The 14,271-nt window shown below is 44.6% G+C and overlaps 1 long non-coding RNA gene across 2 annotated transcripts; it reads right to left on the bottom strand.

Moving 5' to 3' along the window:
* Positions 1–1,621: 1,621 nt before the first annotated feature.
* Positions 1,622–12,303, bottom strand: LOC135259436 (uncharacterized). 2 transcript variants are annotated; one of them, XR_010331277.1, is made up of 3 exons: positions 12,167–12,303; positions 10,533–10,704; positions 1,622–3,074 (listed from the first exon to the last, which is right to left on the bottom strand). It is a non-coding gene; the product is annotated as an uncharacterized LOC135259436 (long non-coding RNA). The 2 variants fall into 2 exon arrangements; XR_010331276.1 differs by lacking the exon at positions 12,167–12,303 and adding an exon at positions 11,322–11,707.
* Between the last annotated feature and the right edge of the window lie 1,968 nt (positions 12,304–14,271).

The following is a 14,271-nucleotide window of genomic DNA, read 5'->3' as shown; positions in this document are numbered from 1 at the left end:
TAGAGAGACTTAAGCATTTATATAGAACATGAATTCATTTACACAGACACTGAAGTCACGTGAGAGGCTCCTGCCTGGTCTTGAAAGCGAATTCCAAACATTAGTCTTGCTGACAGCACTGCGGTGCCTTCATTGCAAAGTCAGTTAAGCAGTGTGGGCCACCTCTCGCGGCTTAGCCAACCAACCCGTAAACCTCCGCCGTCGCCTCGGTTCCACAAATGAAAAAGTAGCACCTGACAGCCATTATAAAGCTTCCCCACACCTGACTGTGATGACAGGGCCTTGATTGCCGGCTATCTGCCGTGCAGAAGGGAAGCTGCAGCTAGCTTCACAGCAGCCAAAGCCCATTAGGGCTTATTTTCTATAAGTGCTCTTGTCATTCTCCTTTTCTCCGACTGCTACTTTCTCCATCACTCCGTTTCCCGTTTTAAGCCTTTAACACGTCGACGGGAGGTAGCTAGGGCTCGAGACGAGCAGCCAGCCTTGCGGCCGCTGCGGTTTCGGAAACAAACAAAGCGCCCGCTCGGGGAGAGGGTCGGGGTAACCGAGAGAACCGAGAACCGCAGTAATGTGGTGTCACGGCACGTTCTAATCACGTCGGGTCTTGTCGCGACCGCCGTCTCTCCTTAACTTCAGAAAACAAACACGCAAGCGTGCATGCACACACACACACACACACACACACACACACACACACACACACAAGCCAAGGCCAGCTGTTCTCACCTGCACCCCCGCCCCCATTAACGCCTGATCCTAACAGAGCGAAGGAACGTGTGGCATTTTGACTTAATGGGGGCGCCGCCGCCGGTCCCCAGGTCACAGATTTCACGTCGATCTTCTCCCCGGAACGGAGGGGACGGAGGAAAACTCGGGATTCTCCACGCCTCCGCCCCAGGTGACGGCCCACGGATGAGGGGAGACGCGGGACACCTGGTACGGTGTCTCTCCGCATAAATCTCACGGTAATGAAAACGACCGCAACGCGGGTGCCGAGACCAGCCCCGCCCCTCCCTCGGGCACGGAGACGCGCGTCTCAGCGGCTGAAGTCCTCACGAGCCATACGGTCTAAAACTCAGGGAAAAGCCCAACAAAAAAAGCCCTCGTTTTAACCGGGTAGCATCAGGGAAAAGATGCTACCCGGTTAAAACGAGGACGCGAAAGCGTCAGGGCTCACGCAAGCGACGGCTCCACGCCTTTTACACGCGGCCCCGCGGCTCGCGGCCCAAGTGGCGAACGCTCGCGGGAAAAAGCTCGGCGCGCTCACAGCGAACGCGCTTCGCTAACCTTCCGAAAGCCGGCAGAGCCGCCGCGCGATGACTCGAGGCGCGAGAGCTGAAAAGTCATCCCACACAAGCTATCTGCAGTGGAAATGCATTCGTCTGAGCCCGGGAGAATCAGCGCTAACGCATTCATCCAATCAAAAACGCTGTTTTCGCCACGCTGCTTCATCAGGGCGATATCCAAACCTGGTCACCAGAGAGAGGTCGGTGTTCTGCCTGGGGTTCAACCCAAGGTCTGCTCAGCACGAGGTTAGCCATGCTGAGAAGTTTTCTAGGAAGCAAATCCTTATAGAAATGAAATATATTGCATGGCTGCCATTTTCTGATATTACAGAATTTGGTTCATGTGGTGCTCTGAAATACATTTCACTCAACATTTTCTAGTTTTAGTTTTGTTGAATCTCTAAGTGAAAAAAGTTAGGACAACCTCGGCGTTGTACAAACGTAAACATTAAATATTTCTGAATATTTTAATGCACACTTTTATCATCGCACTAATTATTTAACTGGTTGAAAAAAATAGTCATGTGATAAGGAAGGCGCGAAGTGCATAAGGTGGTAGAGTGGCAGAAGGGTAATTACACATGCGTGTATGCCAACCCACTTCAGGCTAAGATATGGGCTCTCGTGTGTGGGAGAGACTCCTTACTCGTCACATGGCTATAATAAGATCTCCAATCTGTTTCATTCTCATAATTAATATTCAAATGTCAAGTAGGCCTACATCTAAAAAAGAAATCATACCTCAGCGAACATTGAAAATTACCACCATGATGGTATATTTAGTATGTTGAAGTGGGTATCTGTTTGGAACAGAATATTCTAGAGTGCATTGTATGTAACTGCATTTGTCGTTACCATAAATATAAAGGACTGCTGCACATAAAAGTCACATACTTATCAGTAATACCCAAAACATGTTAAAAACTTTAATAAATACACAGCCATGAGTTCAGTTATCCTACAACTGTTGTTAAAGCTTATTTTCTTTGTTCTCATATTAATTGAAAATTACAAATGATACAAAGGTTTTCATGTTATCTCTTTACACAGCTAAATGTATGCAGAAACCATTCAGGTTAATTAAGGCATACTAAAGGGTACAACAAGTTACCCCACCTAAAATCTGAACCCAGTTCATTCTGGTCAAAAGCCCAAAATCCTTAACCACAAACTCATCACCATCATCCACAATATAAATAGGTGTGCTCTACAGAGTCTGTAGAATGAACTTAATGTACCACGACATCATCTAATGACTGACTGTGCAACGTTGCATTCCTCGACAATTGCATGAATTATGTAAATGACCCAATATTGCGATTAGCAGTAGACTGTGATTGGGTGATAGGCTACAATGGCGTCTGAACATTCCACGCAACTGATAGACTAGATGACGTACAACATTCAAAACTGTTACAGTGGTAAGTTTACATCTGTTCCTATATTTCACACATCTTCATCAACAACAACAACAACAACAACAACAACAAAAAAAGCGAAGACGTTGTGCATTTTTGTTTTGATTCTTAAATCTCATTTTGAGGTCTTTACACATAAACACTAAATTAAAAAAAAGAAATGATTCAGCAAGAATGAATCACTGTTGTCTCAAAGAAAAAGAAACATTATAAAAAGCAGCTGGCTAATCAGCGCTACACACCACAGCAAAGCCCCAGGGTGAAATAAGCACTTTTATTACCTGAAATTCAATCCCATAGTTCTCCCGGCAGAAGTCCCGTAGTTTCGGATACACGTGTTCCTTCAGAGCGTTCCTCTCCGCCTCTGTGTCTACAGTAAAAAACAGGAAGGAAGTCACATCTGTCATAACCAGAACGTACCTGGAGTAACAGCACCTCCATTACGAGCCATTCAGGCAAACGCCACAGTGGCTCATGTAAGCATAAGTCACTTGTTATTATTGATGAGCACGCTAATTACAACCTAGGTTAAGGAATACTGGGTCTTCCTTATATTTCCCAGAACAGAAACAAACACACACACACACACACGCATACACGCACGCACACACATACGTATGTGCGCACACATACACAGACACGCATACATGTAAACATGGACATATAAAGAAACACTTGCACACACACGTGGACACAGACACACATGCATGTGCACACACACACACACACGCACACGCAGACATGCACGTGTGTAAATATGGACACATAAAGAAACACATGCACACAAACACCACACGTACTCACACACAGACAGACACACACACACGAAACTACCTAAACTGCAGCATCGCATTAACTTTAAAACCGCAGGCAAATGATTAAATACCGCAGAAACGTCATGGCAACACTCCAACAAACAAGGAACACCGCAGGCCATGCTTAAGTTTGGAAAGAAGGGTCACAAAGTATAATTGTGAGAGTAAGTACAGATGAGGGAGCACGTTATTGTGTAATCAAAGATTTAAGAAAGCACACAGGCCTTTTTCTCCTATGCTCACTTCGGTGCTTTGTGGCTGCTGCTTTCAAGCTTTCTAAAATGTCCTCAGACCGGCGTATTTAGCCCGCTGTAGCAACCGGCTGCTGATTTACAGTGAGATATGTGAAATACGGCTCCCCGACAGGCCGTTGCGCCCATAAAACAAGGAAAGCCATTGATGTTGTCCCAGGAAAACACATAGGAAACGGAGAGCTCAGCGGAGCATGAAATCATTTTCAATACAGTGTCCTGAATGAACACATACAGTACCACAGCAGCACCTATCAATGATAGGGTTCAGCCCAACTGCAACTAAAATGACTGTTATTTATACCACGTACAGTACAAGAGTGGCCTTGTGGTATAATGATTATGAAACTGTGTTCTTAATTCAGAGATTGTGGGTTTGATTTCCTGGTAATAGCATTGCAGTATACTACATTTCTGTAAGGGTGGGAAGAGTTCAGTCTTTGAAACCTCTGTACTTTCAGTAATGTATTTATGAAAATAATTTCTTTTTAATTACTGCACATCTTCACAAGTTTTCTGTTTATATAAAATAATGAGAAATTGTGTTCCATAAACATGCAATATCACATAAATCAGCAAGGGAAAAGTATCTCAGGGCTCAATTAAATTATTGCGCTTAGATAGACTTAAATTATCACTGTGCTTAGATAGAATGAGTCCTTCTGTCTGTCTCACTGGGTTGAGCTGATGGCATGTCTGATTTGGCCAAGGCAGCTGAGGGTTAATCGCCATGGTTTCGCCTCACGATACCACAAACCAAGACGCACACCCACGGTGACTTTGCGAGCACCGCAATTCACATTCGCGACGCTCTCCCTTCCCTCCCGCATCCCAAACTGCTGGCGTGCGCGGCGTTTCACGGCGGCGAATGAGCCAGGTCGACAGCGAGGCCGCAGCGGGGAGGAATCCCGCAGCCGCCCGGCTACGCCGCCTCGGGAAAGAGGCGAGCGGGATTCGGCTCGGCCGGGCTGAGGGCCCCACGCGTGAGCAGTGGCATAAGCGCAAGCGCGGCGGTTCCTAAGGCCCGTACCGAATGCGTCAGGCACTTATCCCACTAGCCCTGCGCAATTAGCTCTGTGCAAATGTGTGGGAGATGCTGAGAGACTTAAAAACAAATGAGCCGTGGAGGGAAGGATCGCTGGCTTGGATGTGCATGAGCTCTGACTGGGGGGTCGAGGGTTAAGAGCTATTTTTTTAATTGGTCCTACATTTTTTTTTTCCTCTGTAAAGATGCCTCTGCGATTGCCTTGGGGTTCTACTTTCAGCTTTTGTCAGGTTATACACAACCCTGCTCTTTCTTCGACTGCGGTTTAATAAACAGCTTTAAAAACCAGAAATCAGTTGCACTCTCTTTCTCCCTCTCGTCTTCCCTCCCTCGCTCAATGCCTCGCTTCCTCTCTCCACATCTTACCTCCTTTCGGCCCCTCTCTCTCAATAACCCCAGCCTCTCTCTCTCTCCCCTACCGTGTTTCCGAAGGTTACCATAATGGGAAAGGACAACCTCCCCCAATTACTCACACTAGGAAGGAGGGTGGTGGGTTAAGTGTACGGACAGTTAAAAATGGATCCTGCCTGGAGGTCCTTCCTCCTGAGGAAAAGGGTCTACAGAGTGTGTCCCTGGCCTCTGACTGGCCCCAGGACAAATTCCCGCTCCCCACCTCTCCCTCGGATGTCAGTGAGCCGTAAAAAAGCGCAAGAAAGTCCGGCCGCCATCTGCGCGCGCAGTCCCCGATGTTCCGTAGGGCAGCCCCAACCATGTCTCATCTCGCCACGTCCTGCTGGGCTTTGCCGGCTGTGTTCCTTCTGCTGTATGGCCTTAATTTAATGCCCTTCCTGCTCTAACTGCTAGTGCACAGCCCACTGCAGCATCCTGGGACTTGTAGTCTTGAATCACATATGCTCAAACTACCACCCCCCTGCCCTCCCATGTTCAAATTGCAGCACGATCTACAGCTGGTCTTGGAAGATCGTGTCCGACAGGATAATACGTGCTGCCGTAATCATTAATGTGGCAGTGGGAAATGCAGGCTTGCATCTACACCAGTCTCCCATGATCAGAAATAAGACCAGGTTCTCAGAATGTTCCAGAGTGGCTGTGCCTTTATAGGGCCCAGGGTTCCATAAACATCAGTAGGCAGGACAGAGTGAGATGCACACCGACACAATGCAGAGAAAGCTGGTAACACCCCAGAGAGAAGCTCACCAACACCATGCAGAGAATTCCGATAACAAGCCACACAGAAATTCTCTCGCAAACTGCACAGAGAAAGTCTGATCACCACAAGCTGAAAGCTGACAACAAGCCAGCGAGAAAGCTTCCCAATATGCCACACAGAGAAAGCCTCTAATGAGCAGCAGAGAAACTCGCTAACACCACACAAAAAGAAAAAAGAAAAAAGAAATGCTTGAGAAAGTTGCCCACACAACATCAAGAGAACTTCTTGGCAGTTTAGGTAAGTAAGGGTTCAGGAATTGGCCTTCTATTTTCAAGGTTGCTGGTTCAATTCCCAGGTGGAACAACTGCTGTTGTGCCCTTGAGTTACTTAACCTGAATTGGCTCAGTATATATCCAGTTGTATAACTGCATACACAGTAAAATGTCCAGTATTAGTTACACTCTAACAAATCATGCTTGGTCCCCATTGGGATCAAATGTTATCTGGGAGAGTTGAATTAACACTGTTAGAGTTGACTTAAAACTGGACACTTACTGTGTACTATGTAAAAATATTAAAGCTTTTAAATCACTTTGGATAAGAGCATCTGATAAATGACTGTACATAATTGCCAACATGACACCCAGGAAGTGTTTAGCACAACACAGGGAGAATCTCTTAGCACACTTTGTACTAAAACTGATAACAAGCCAGTGAGAAAGATTCCTAACACACTACAAATAGAAAGTCTGAACCATGTACTGGGAATGTACTGTCACATCCAACAGGGATCAGAGAGAAAGTATCAAAAAAGCCATCAATAAAGTCACTAAAAAGCTGGAGAGAATGTTGCTAACACAACACACAGCATTAATGTGGTTCAGACTCTCCACAGGACCCAAACACACAGGAGAAGCTTGTGAGTTTGTGAGAAGATATATTGCAGTCTTGAAACAATCTCTAACATTACATTACTTTGAGGCAGTCAGCAGATGCTCGTATCCAGAGCGACTTACATTTTTACATACAATCCATTTAAAAAGATGCATTTTCCACTGAAGTGATTCAGGTGGAGTACATAGCTCATGGGAACAATGACAGCACCCCGGCAATGAGTTGAACCCACAGCCTCTAAATCACAAGCACGGTTTTATTGACCATTTCAACTCTTGTGCAGGGGTAACCAACCATGTTCCTGGACATCCACCATCCTGATTTTCACCCCAGCCCTAGCAAAGCACACCTCATTCAACAGCTAGAGATCTCGTAGAGCTGATAATTAGTAGAATCAGATGTGCCAAATTAGGGTTGAAATGAAAACCAACAAGACTGTAGATCTCTGTGTACTGGGTTGGTTACCACCGCTCTAGAGGAAGTAGGAAGCAGGTGTTGGCCCTCTGTTATCTGCAGCAGCCAGGTCTCAGAGGGTGCCTGTAGGAGAACAGAAGGCGTGACCACCCTCACAGTAGAAAAGAGAAACCCCGTCGGACTCAAACACTTCTACCCAAAACAAATCAATTAAATCACGGCTAGCAGCAAAACCCTAGACTCCCCGCCCCCCCCGTTCCCGTCTCCCCTACCCTGCCCACCGCTCTCCCCCAGAGACCCATCCTGGCCGGGCCATTGTCTTCAGTTTTATGGATTTCATGGTTAAATGTCCGACGTGACTGATGATTATGACCCAAAATCCAGCGGAGGCAAAAGGGAGGTACATTTCACCGCAGACCGCCTGGCTGAGAATCTCCTCGCTGCCCTAATCAAAAATCCATTTATGCTTCCGCACTCAAAAAAACACACACCTGATGCATTTAGAAAAGTCAGTTTTATGAAGGGCCTATGTTCATTTTTGATTTCGTTTTTTTGTCCGTTCGTTTATTAATTTATTTATTCCACGTTAACTCCTGATGGGCCTGTGATCGAATGAGAACGGGCCCAAACGCTTTCAGTACAAAGCCAGCTGAAGCCTGGGGCAGTCTTGGTGCATTACTGGGCGGTGGCAGATGAGGTCAGTTACCACACACCCCTTACTGTAATGGGCTCTCTGGTCCTTTCGAAGGCACGATAAAGACAGAGCCCTCTGTCAGTGTGGTTTGTCTTCATTACCCTGCACACGCGTCCAATCTGCAGAGGCCAATATGCATGCCAGGCTGGGATGCAGCCCAGAAGAGAATAACAGCCTACACGGTAGCAACAGATATGCCAAATGATAATTCACCCTTTCCTTTTTTGTGTGCCAGTTGAATACGCAGCAACTGACAGGAGATAGGTTCTAACTGACAGAGAAACCGGCCGTGGCTACTCCGTAATGGTGGCATGTCGAATACAATCACGCTCGGAGGCTAGAAATTAAAACAGTCTGAATTCAGCATGTGTCAAGCCAACTTAAGAATGCAATGTCTTATACCAGCTCCCCCCCCCCCCCCGATCCAGCAGTGGCAAGTGTGCTTTCAATTCATACCTCCTCGTTAATGTTGCACAAATTTGTCATATATTAATTTTTAATCACATTTAATTTCACCAGTTTATTTTCACTGCACAACTGACTCTTTCCCTCATTACTGTACAACAGCCAATAAAAACAAGAGAATAAAAACTAAGTGTGGTGAAATATACATCACAATGCTCGTCCCTTGGTCCATTCGTCGAGTGTTTTAGGGCATCACCCCAGGAAAAAAATGATGTGAAAAAAAGACCATGATGAACAGCTTTGACCAAAAGTACGGTATATGAACTATGCCCCCTAGTGCTCACATATACACAGTATTGCAATAGCTTGCAATTGGGCTTGGTACTTTTAAACACATGGAAAGTCTAGGAGATTACACACTCTCCGCTGAATACCTCTAAATTCACTGAAACAGAGAGACCAGAGGTTGTCAATTTTATTGCTCTAATAACGCTACACTTTCCTGTGAGTGAAAACTAGATGGGAAAAAAACTCTGGAGACATTATTCCATCTATCCAATCGCATGCAGAGGGATTTCATAAGACCTCAGAAATGCACCCAGTTTGAAGAGCAGAGCATAACACCAAAGTCACGCAACCAGGAAAATAATCTAGATGGAGAAGCTAAACACAGCACATGCCATTTGAAAAATGCAGGCTTATGTATGATGTCACAGTTACTGAGGCATGGGCTTATATGATGTCACGACGAATGAGGAGACATGAGAATAAGTTGCCTCCTCATGGAGTCATCCATGTAGGATTGCTGATAGGACCAGTTTTCACTTTTAGCTAATAAAGAATAAGGTTAGCATGTGGGCAGTCTCAAATAAAATTTACCAAACCCCTTTACAAATCATACCCAGAAGTTACATGTGTGTTGCTGCTTGTTCACATGTGATTGCCTATACAGGGGGCAGACTCACTTTATAGGAGTGAATCAACCGTACACAAAAGAAATATCAACAGCCTGCCATTTCAATGATGGACTACAGTAAATAAGTGGATTTTTTTTCTTCTTGCAAATTTGTACTAAAAGATTGTTTACTGAAACTAGCAACTTTTTTTTAAAAATTGGACCATTACCTGGTCGTTTTTTAAAGAGCTGAGATAATTTATCTTGTTTACCTAATTGGCGTGAAGCACTCTCTCTCTCGCTCCCTCCCTCCATCCCTTTCGCTTCACATCACTTCATTCCCAGTTTAGAAAGCCTATTTTTAAAGGCATCCCAAGGCTGGGGTACTTCCCTGTGTGGATGTGTTTAATGACCTGAAGCACGACGGGTGACATTTGAAAAAAGTCAGTTTAAAACACAACCGTCTCATTACATCCTGTAGAGCTGATGAGTCTACAGCGGATGCATCGGTTCCACTCATATAATTAAGGTGAAATTGAACTGAACTGAGGTTTAAGACCCAAATCCTAAATTTGTTTTAGATATGGCGTGCGAGAGCGTCCACACGAACAAGAAAGCTTTGTCCCATCCCATTGACCGTTTTGAAATATTAAGTAACATAGAAAAACAATTTCGTCAAGCCAAAATTCCTTACAAGGAACTAACTCCATTGAAGACGGAAAAAAGTCCTACGGATGCTACAACACATCTCTATTCCCGTTCTGGATAAATGGACTTTACACGCGCTACTGTTTCGCCAAGTAATTTAATTTAGCCACGCCATTAAGTGATTGCTTTGCAGACCACCATTCCGGTGTATCTAGCAGTACACCTAATTGCCTCAGTTTCTGGAATGCCGGTAGCGCTACTTGTTCAACATCCTGAGTCCTGCCCATGACACTGCATAGCTCAAGCCTTTTCTGTCTGCTGGATGTTGTACAGTGTTGAGAAAAGACTGACTGATGAAAATGAACATTGTGCAACGAGACTGTCGTGAATTCTAAGATCACGCTGCACGTTAGTTCGCGCACCGATAATTCCCATAACGACCTAAACATTTTAAACGACACAGAATTGCTGCATTGCTCGCGTTAACAGGTGTTGCGGAATCTGTAACTGAAACTTGTTTAAAAAGGTGTTACCAATGTGTAGGCTACTTTACTGCGATTGACGCGCGGGTCCGGAAGTTCTGGCATTCTAGCATAGTTCAAATAGTGTTCTCTGCATCGGTTGCAGTGCTTGTTTGTCATATAATATGGTCTTACCGTCGGGGTTGGCGCTGATGAACACCCGGACGCTTCTGCCAGTGGGTACGTGGTACGGGGGGAGCGCGAGGACGTTTCCACTGAGGGCCGCCCTGCGGAGCGCAGATTCCCGGGGACAAGGCAGCCTGTTACCCACTCCGGACGGCCACATGGGCGGTGATTTCCAGCGCAGCTACAGACACAAACGTCCGCGGTTATTTATTTGCTTTCTAACATACAGGCCAATAAACACGGGCGCGCGCACACACACACACGCGGGCATCAAGTTAAGATAAGTGATCTGACAACTACAGATGCAAAAAAAAAAAAAAAAGCCAAGCGCAATACTGGCACTGCAGGAGCGTTTGTTTTCAGTCGTTGCTGTTCTTCGCGGTATCTCTGAACAGTATTTTCGTGCGATAAATATATATATTTAAAAGAATCTGGCATTTAAAAAGTTATTGCGAATCTTAACTAATAATAATAATACGGATAATAGGTGCACAATTTACTGCCATAAATCCCACCCAGGATGTACAGATGCCTGTAGGGCGCACGAGAAAACAATGGGTTAATTTAAGAACATTGCAGCTTGGAATGTTTCCGTTTCGTCGTTTTCTGTATTCGATATATCCTGACACGTCTGGAGACGACGGAACACACATGAGAAAAGACGAAGCGAAAACAAAGTCAAATATTCTTCTACCGTTCGCTTCAAACTCCCTTCCCCTTCAACACGCATTTCAACACACTGGCTGCGAGCAAGAGTATGCCATTTACACTTAAATAAGACACTTCTTCAATGCTCACATTTATCCTCTTCATTTAGTGCTTTCGGGGAAAAATCCGGATAAGAATCCAAAGGAAAAAATAATAAAATAAACGCCCATCAGAGCGCCGAACAAGAATTAGCCTCGAGAGATTAAAGCAGAAAATGTCTTGCGAACGGCGGAAGCCAGCATCTCCGGCTGCGCGAGCGCTGGAGTGGGGACTCCGAATGTTCTCCTTGTGGTTGAAATAGCGGTCTGGCAGACAAGCGGGGTAATGAAAATTGCAATGAACCGTTCAATGAGTGACGCTCCGCTCATTCGGCTGTTATCGACGGAGGGTCCTCTATTCCACATCGCAAGTTGCCTCTTATTGCAGTGGGAATCCAAGATGGGAGCGTTTTGGAGGAGGAGGGGCTGAATTCATTATCTTATCAATAAATGCACGTCTTATGCAGCACTGTGTTATACTAAGTGCTCAGACTTTAAGTGCATTGGATTTATACTAAAAGTAATTGATTATATTGGTCTACTGTTATGGGATGCAGAACGTTTTTTTTCCCTCGAAAGTTTGATATTGCGATAAAATGCGAGATGCTTAATTACAGTAAAATAAAATAAGACACATATCAACAGGATTGCATCCAGTAGCAGGTTTACAAATAAGTGGGTGGAAATTATGGAAAATAAAACAATAAAATTGCGTAAATACAGCCTAAGGCTAATAGGCGACACTATTTCATTGACCCGTAAGCACAGCCAGCGTTAAGCAAAAGTCGAGACATAAAATATATTGTTTAACAGTCACACATGTTATTCAAATTTTATGAGTTCATAAAGGACTAATTAAATAGCTATTGATAAAATAGTAGATATTTTCCAACTTACGGATGTGACGATGAGGTGGCAGTTGGGCTTTTAGCGCCGTGCCATCAGCGCGCAAAGTATAAATGCTCTAGGCTGCAGATGCTGGCGCATGTGAACCCAGCGTGTACTCAGCGTGTTAGCGGAAGCGGCCATTGAGATTATGTGTGCCTCCAACGGGGGGGGGGGGGGCTAACCTTTATTTTCACTCTGCGGTGAAATTCGTAATCCCTCTGCATATGAATCATACATAAACCTCCGCGCGCTTGGTTAATGGGTTGGGTATTATTTTGCCAGGAGACCCCCCACCACGTGACGCAGGCGCGGTGTTGGAACGCAGCAGTTATGTCTCCTGTCAAATTGGCTGAGCCTGAGCTCACTACAGACTACTGTTCAGTATGTGGTCCTCCCAAACATGTAAACATACTGTGGCAAAAGGTGAAAAAAAGTACAGATTAATATTACAGTTACTCAGGCATTTGTGTACACCCACACCTTCGCACGCACGCACGGCTGCACGCGTACACATTACAGGCATTTGGCAGATGCTCTTATCCAATACACATACACACGCACACCACTTATCACTTTAGTGTCTCTCCGTAGGAACATAGGCTTGGCACGCGGTGGGTATTACGTGCATCATTACATGTGCGGCGATGCATACGCAATTGGTTTATAACTCTTTGGAGAACAAGGCAAAGAGCCTTCACATGCTGATCGGAGGTCACTGGCTCAAACTTAGGTGCTCTCTTTTCATCCAGACCCTATAAAAAGGTTGTGCAATATTTTCCCGTTTGCTGCAAACCAACAGCTCAGGAGGATCACAAAAATGAAAGTAAATAATTAAATAAATGGCAGCCTGCTGACACTCTGACCTCCCCTTTCAGAAGAACAAACAGGGCTGCTCTATTGAAAGAGTAAAGCCATAGATCAATATTTCCACCAAAAAGAATAAAATATATCTATAAAAAGCAATAAAGGAAGCATGTATGCTGGTTCATGAAAGATGAAGCACTTACCAGCATATTATTGACTGTGTTGATCAAAAGACTGTTGCTCTAACCTCCTCTGACCTGGCAGTTCATTTTCTCCACATGTAGGGGACATGAGTCTCTGCTCTTAATCTCAGAAATCATATATTCCACAATGCTGAACCCTATGCTACAAGGGACATTCAATAAAATATATTTTCGCTGCAGTGTGTTTTGGTCATCCAAGATATATGTATCATTTCAAAACATTTAAATGCTTAATTTATTTTTTTTCCTGTGGGGACTCAGGAGGGCTATAGTCAGTTCCGGGGAGCACAACAATGATCCTGGAGGGCTGGTATGTAACCTGGTCTTTTGTTCCAGCCAGTGTAGCTTTTGAAACAGCTTTACATTCCAATAATTATTCATACTTCAGTATACCATAGTAAAATAAACAAGTAAATAAGACAGAGAAATAAAGATGGCTTTTAACAAAAATGTATCTGTAGCCCCCATTGCTGGCTTCATATAACCAAGGCTTGGCTTCCTCAGTCAGCTCCATATCAGGCAGCTTTTTGATACCCATTGTTAAATTGCATTTCATTCCTATTTCCTGGGGTGGTGGGGCCCAATGTGAGATCATTTCATTGGTCTCAAAATCCTCGGTGGAACCCCTGATTACCACATCCACTATGTAGCATCTATCTGGGATAGCTAAGGCTATTTTTCATCTGACTCCCCATGCAACCGTAGATCTGATGGCCGTTTAGCTGACCTATTAAATGGGAGAGATCATTTGATAGCGAGATTAAGAGAGCCATACTGGGAATTTCTTCTTTTTTAGTACAATACGTGCCACAGGATCTTTGTTGAGCCCAGCAGACTGGTAATTTGTCATATCGTCTCATCTGTAAGACTGAGCGGTGGTGATGTGATGAAGCCTCAAAACTAGTTTACTCTAACCAGGGTAGGGGGTCAGTTTCATTTCAGTCCAGTCAGCTCAATAAACAACACAAAATTCAATGAATTAACTTTACAGAAATCACCATAGAGCATTTTTAAAATTCATGAAGAATTTCAATAAAAGTAGAACTGACTGAAACTGAAATGGCTGAACTGACCTCAAACCTCACTCAAACAAACATTGTGTCCAGA

The sequence above is a fragment of the Anguilla rostrata genome, chromosome 7, assembly GCF_018555375.3.
Source record: "Anguilla rostrata isolate EN2019 chromosome 7, ASM1855537v3, whole genome shotgun sequence".
In the NCBI taxonomy this organism is placed as follows: domain Eukaryota; kingdom Metazoa; phylum Chordata; class Actinopteri; order Anguilliformes; family Anguillidae; genus Anguilla; species Anguilla rostrata.
The sequence above is the reverse complement of the archived record's forward strand: the minus strand, read 5'-3'. Positions and strand labels throughout refer to the sequence as shown.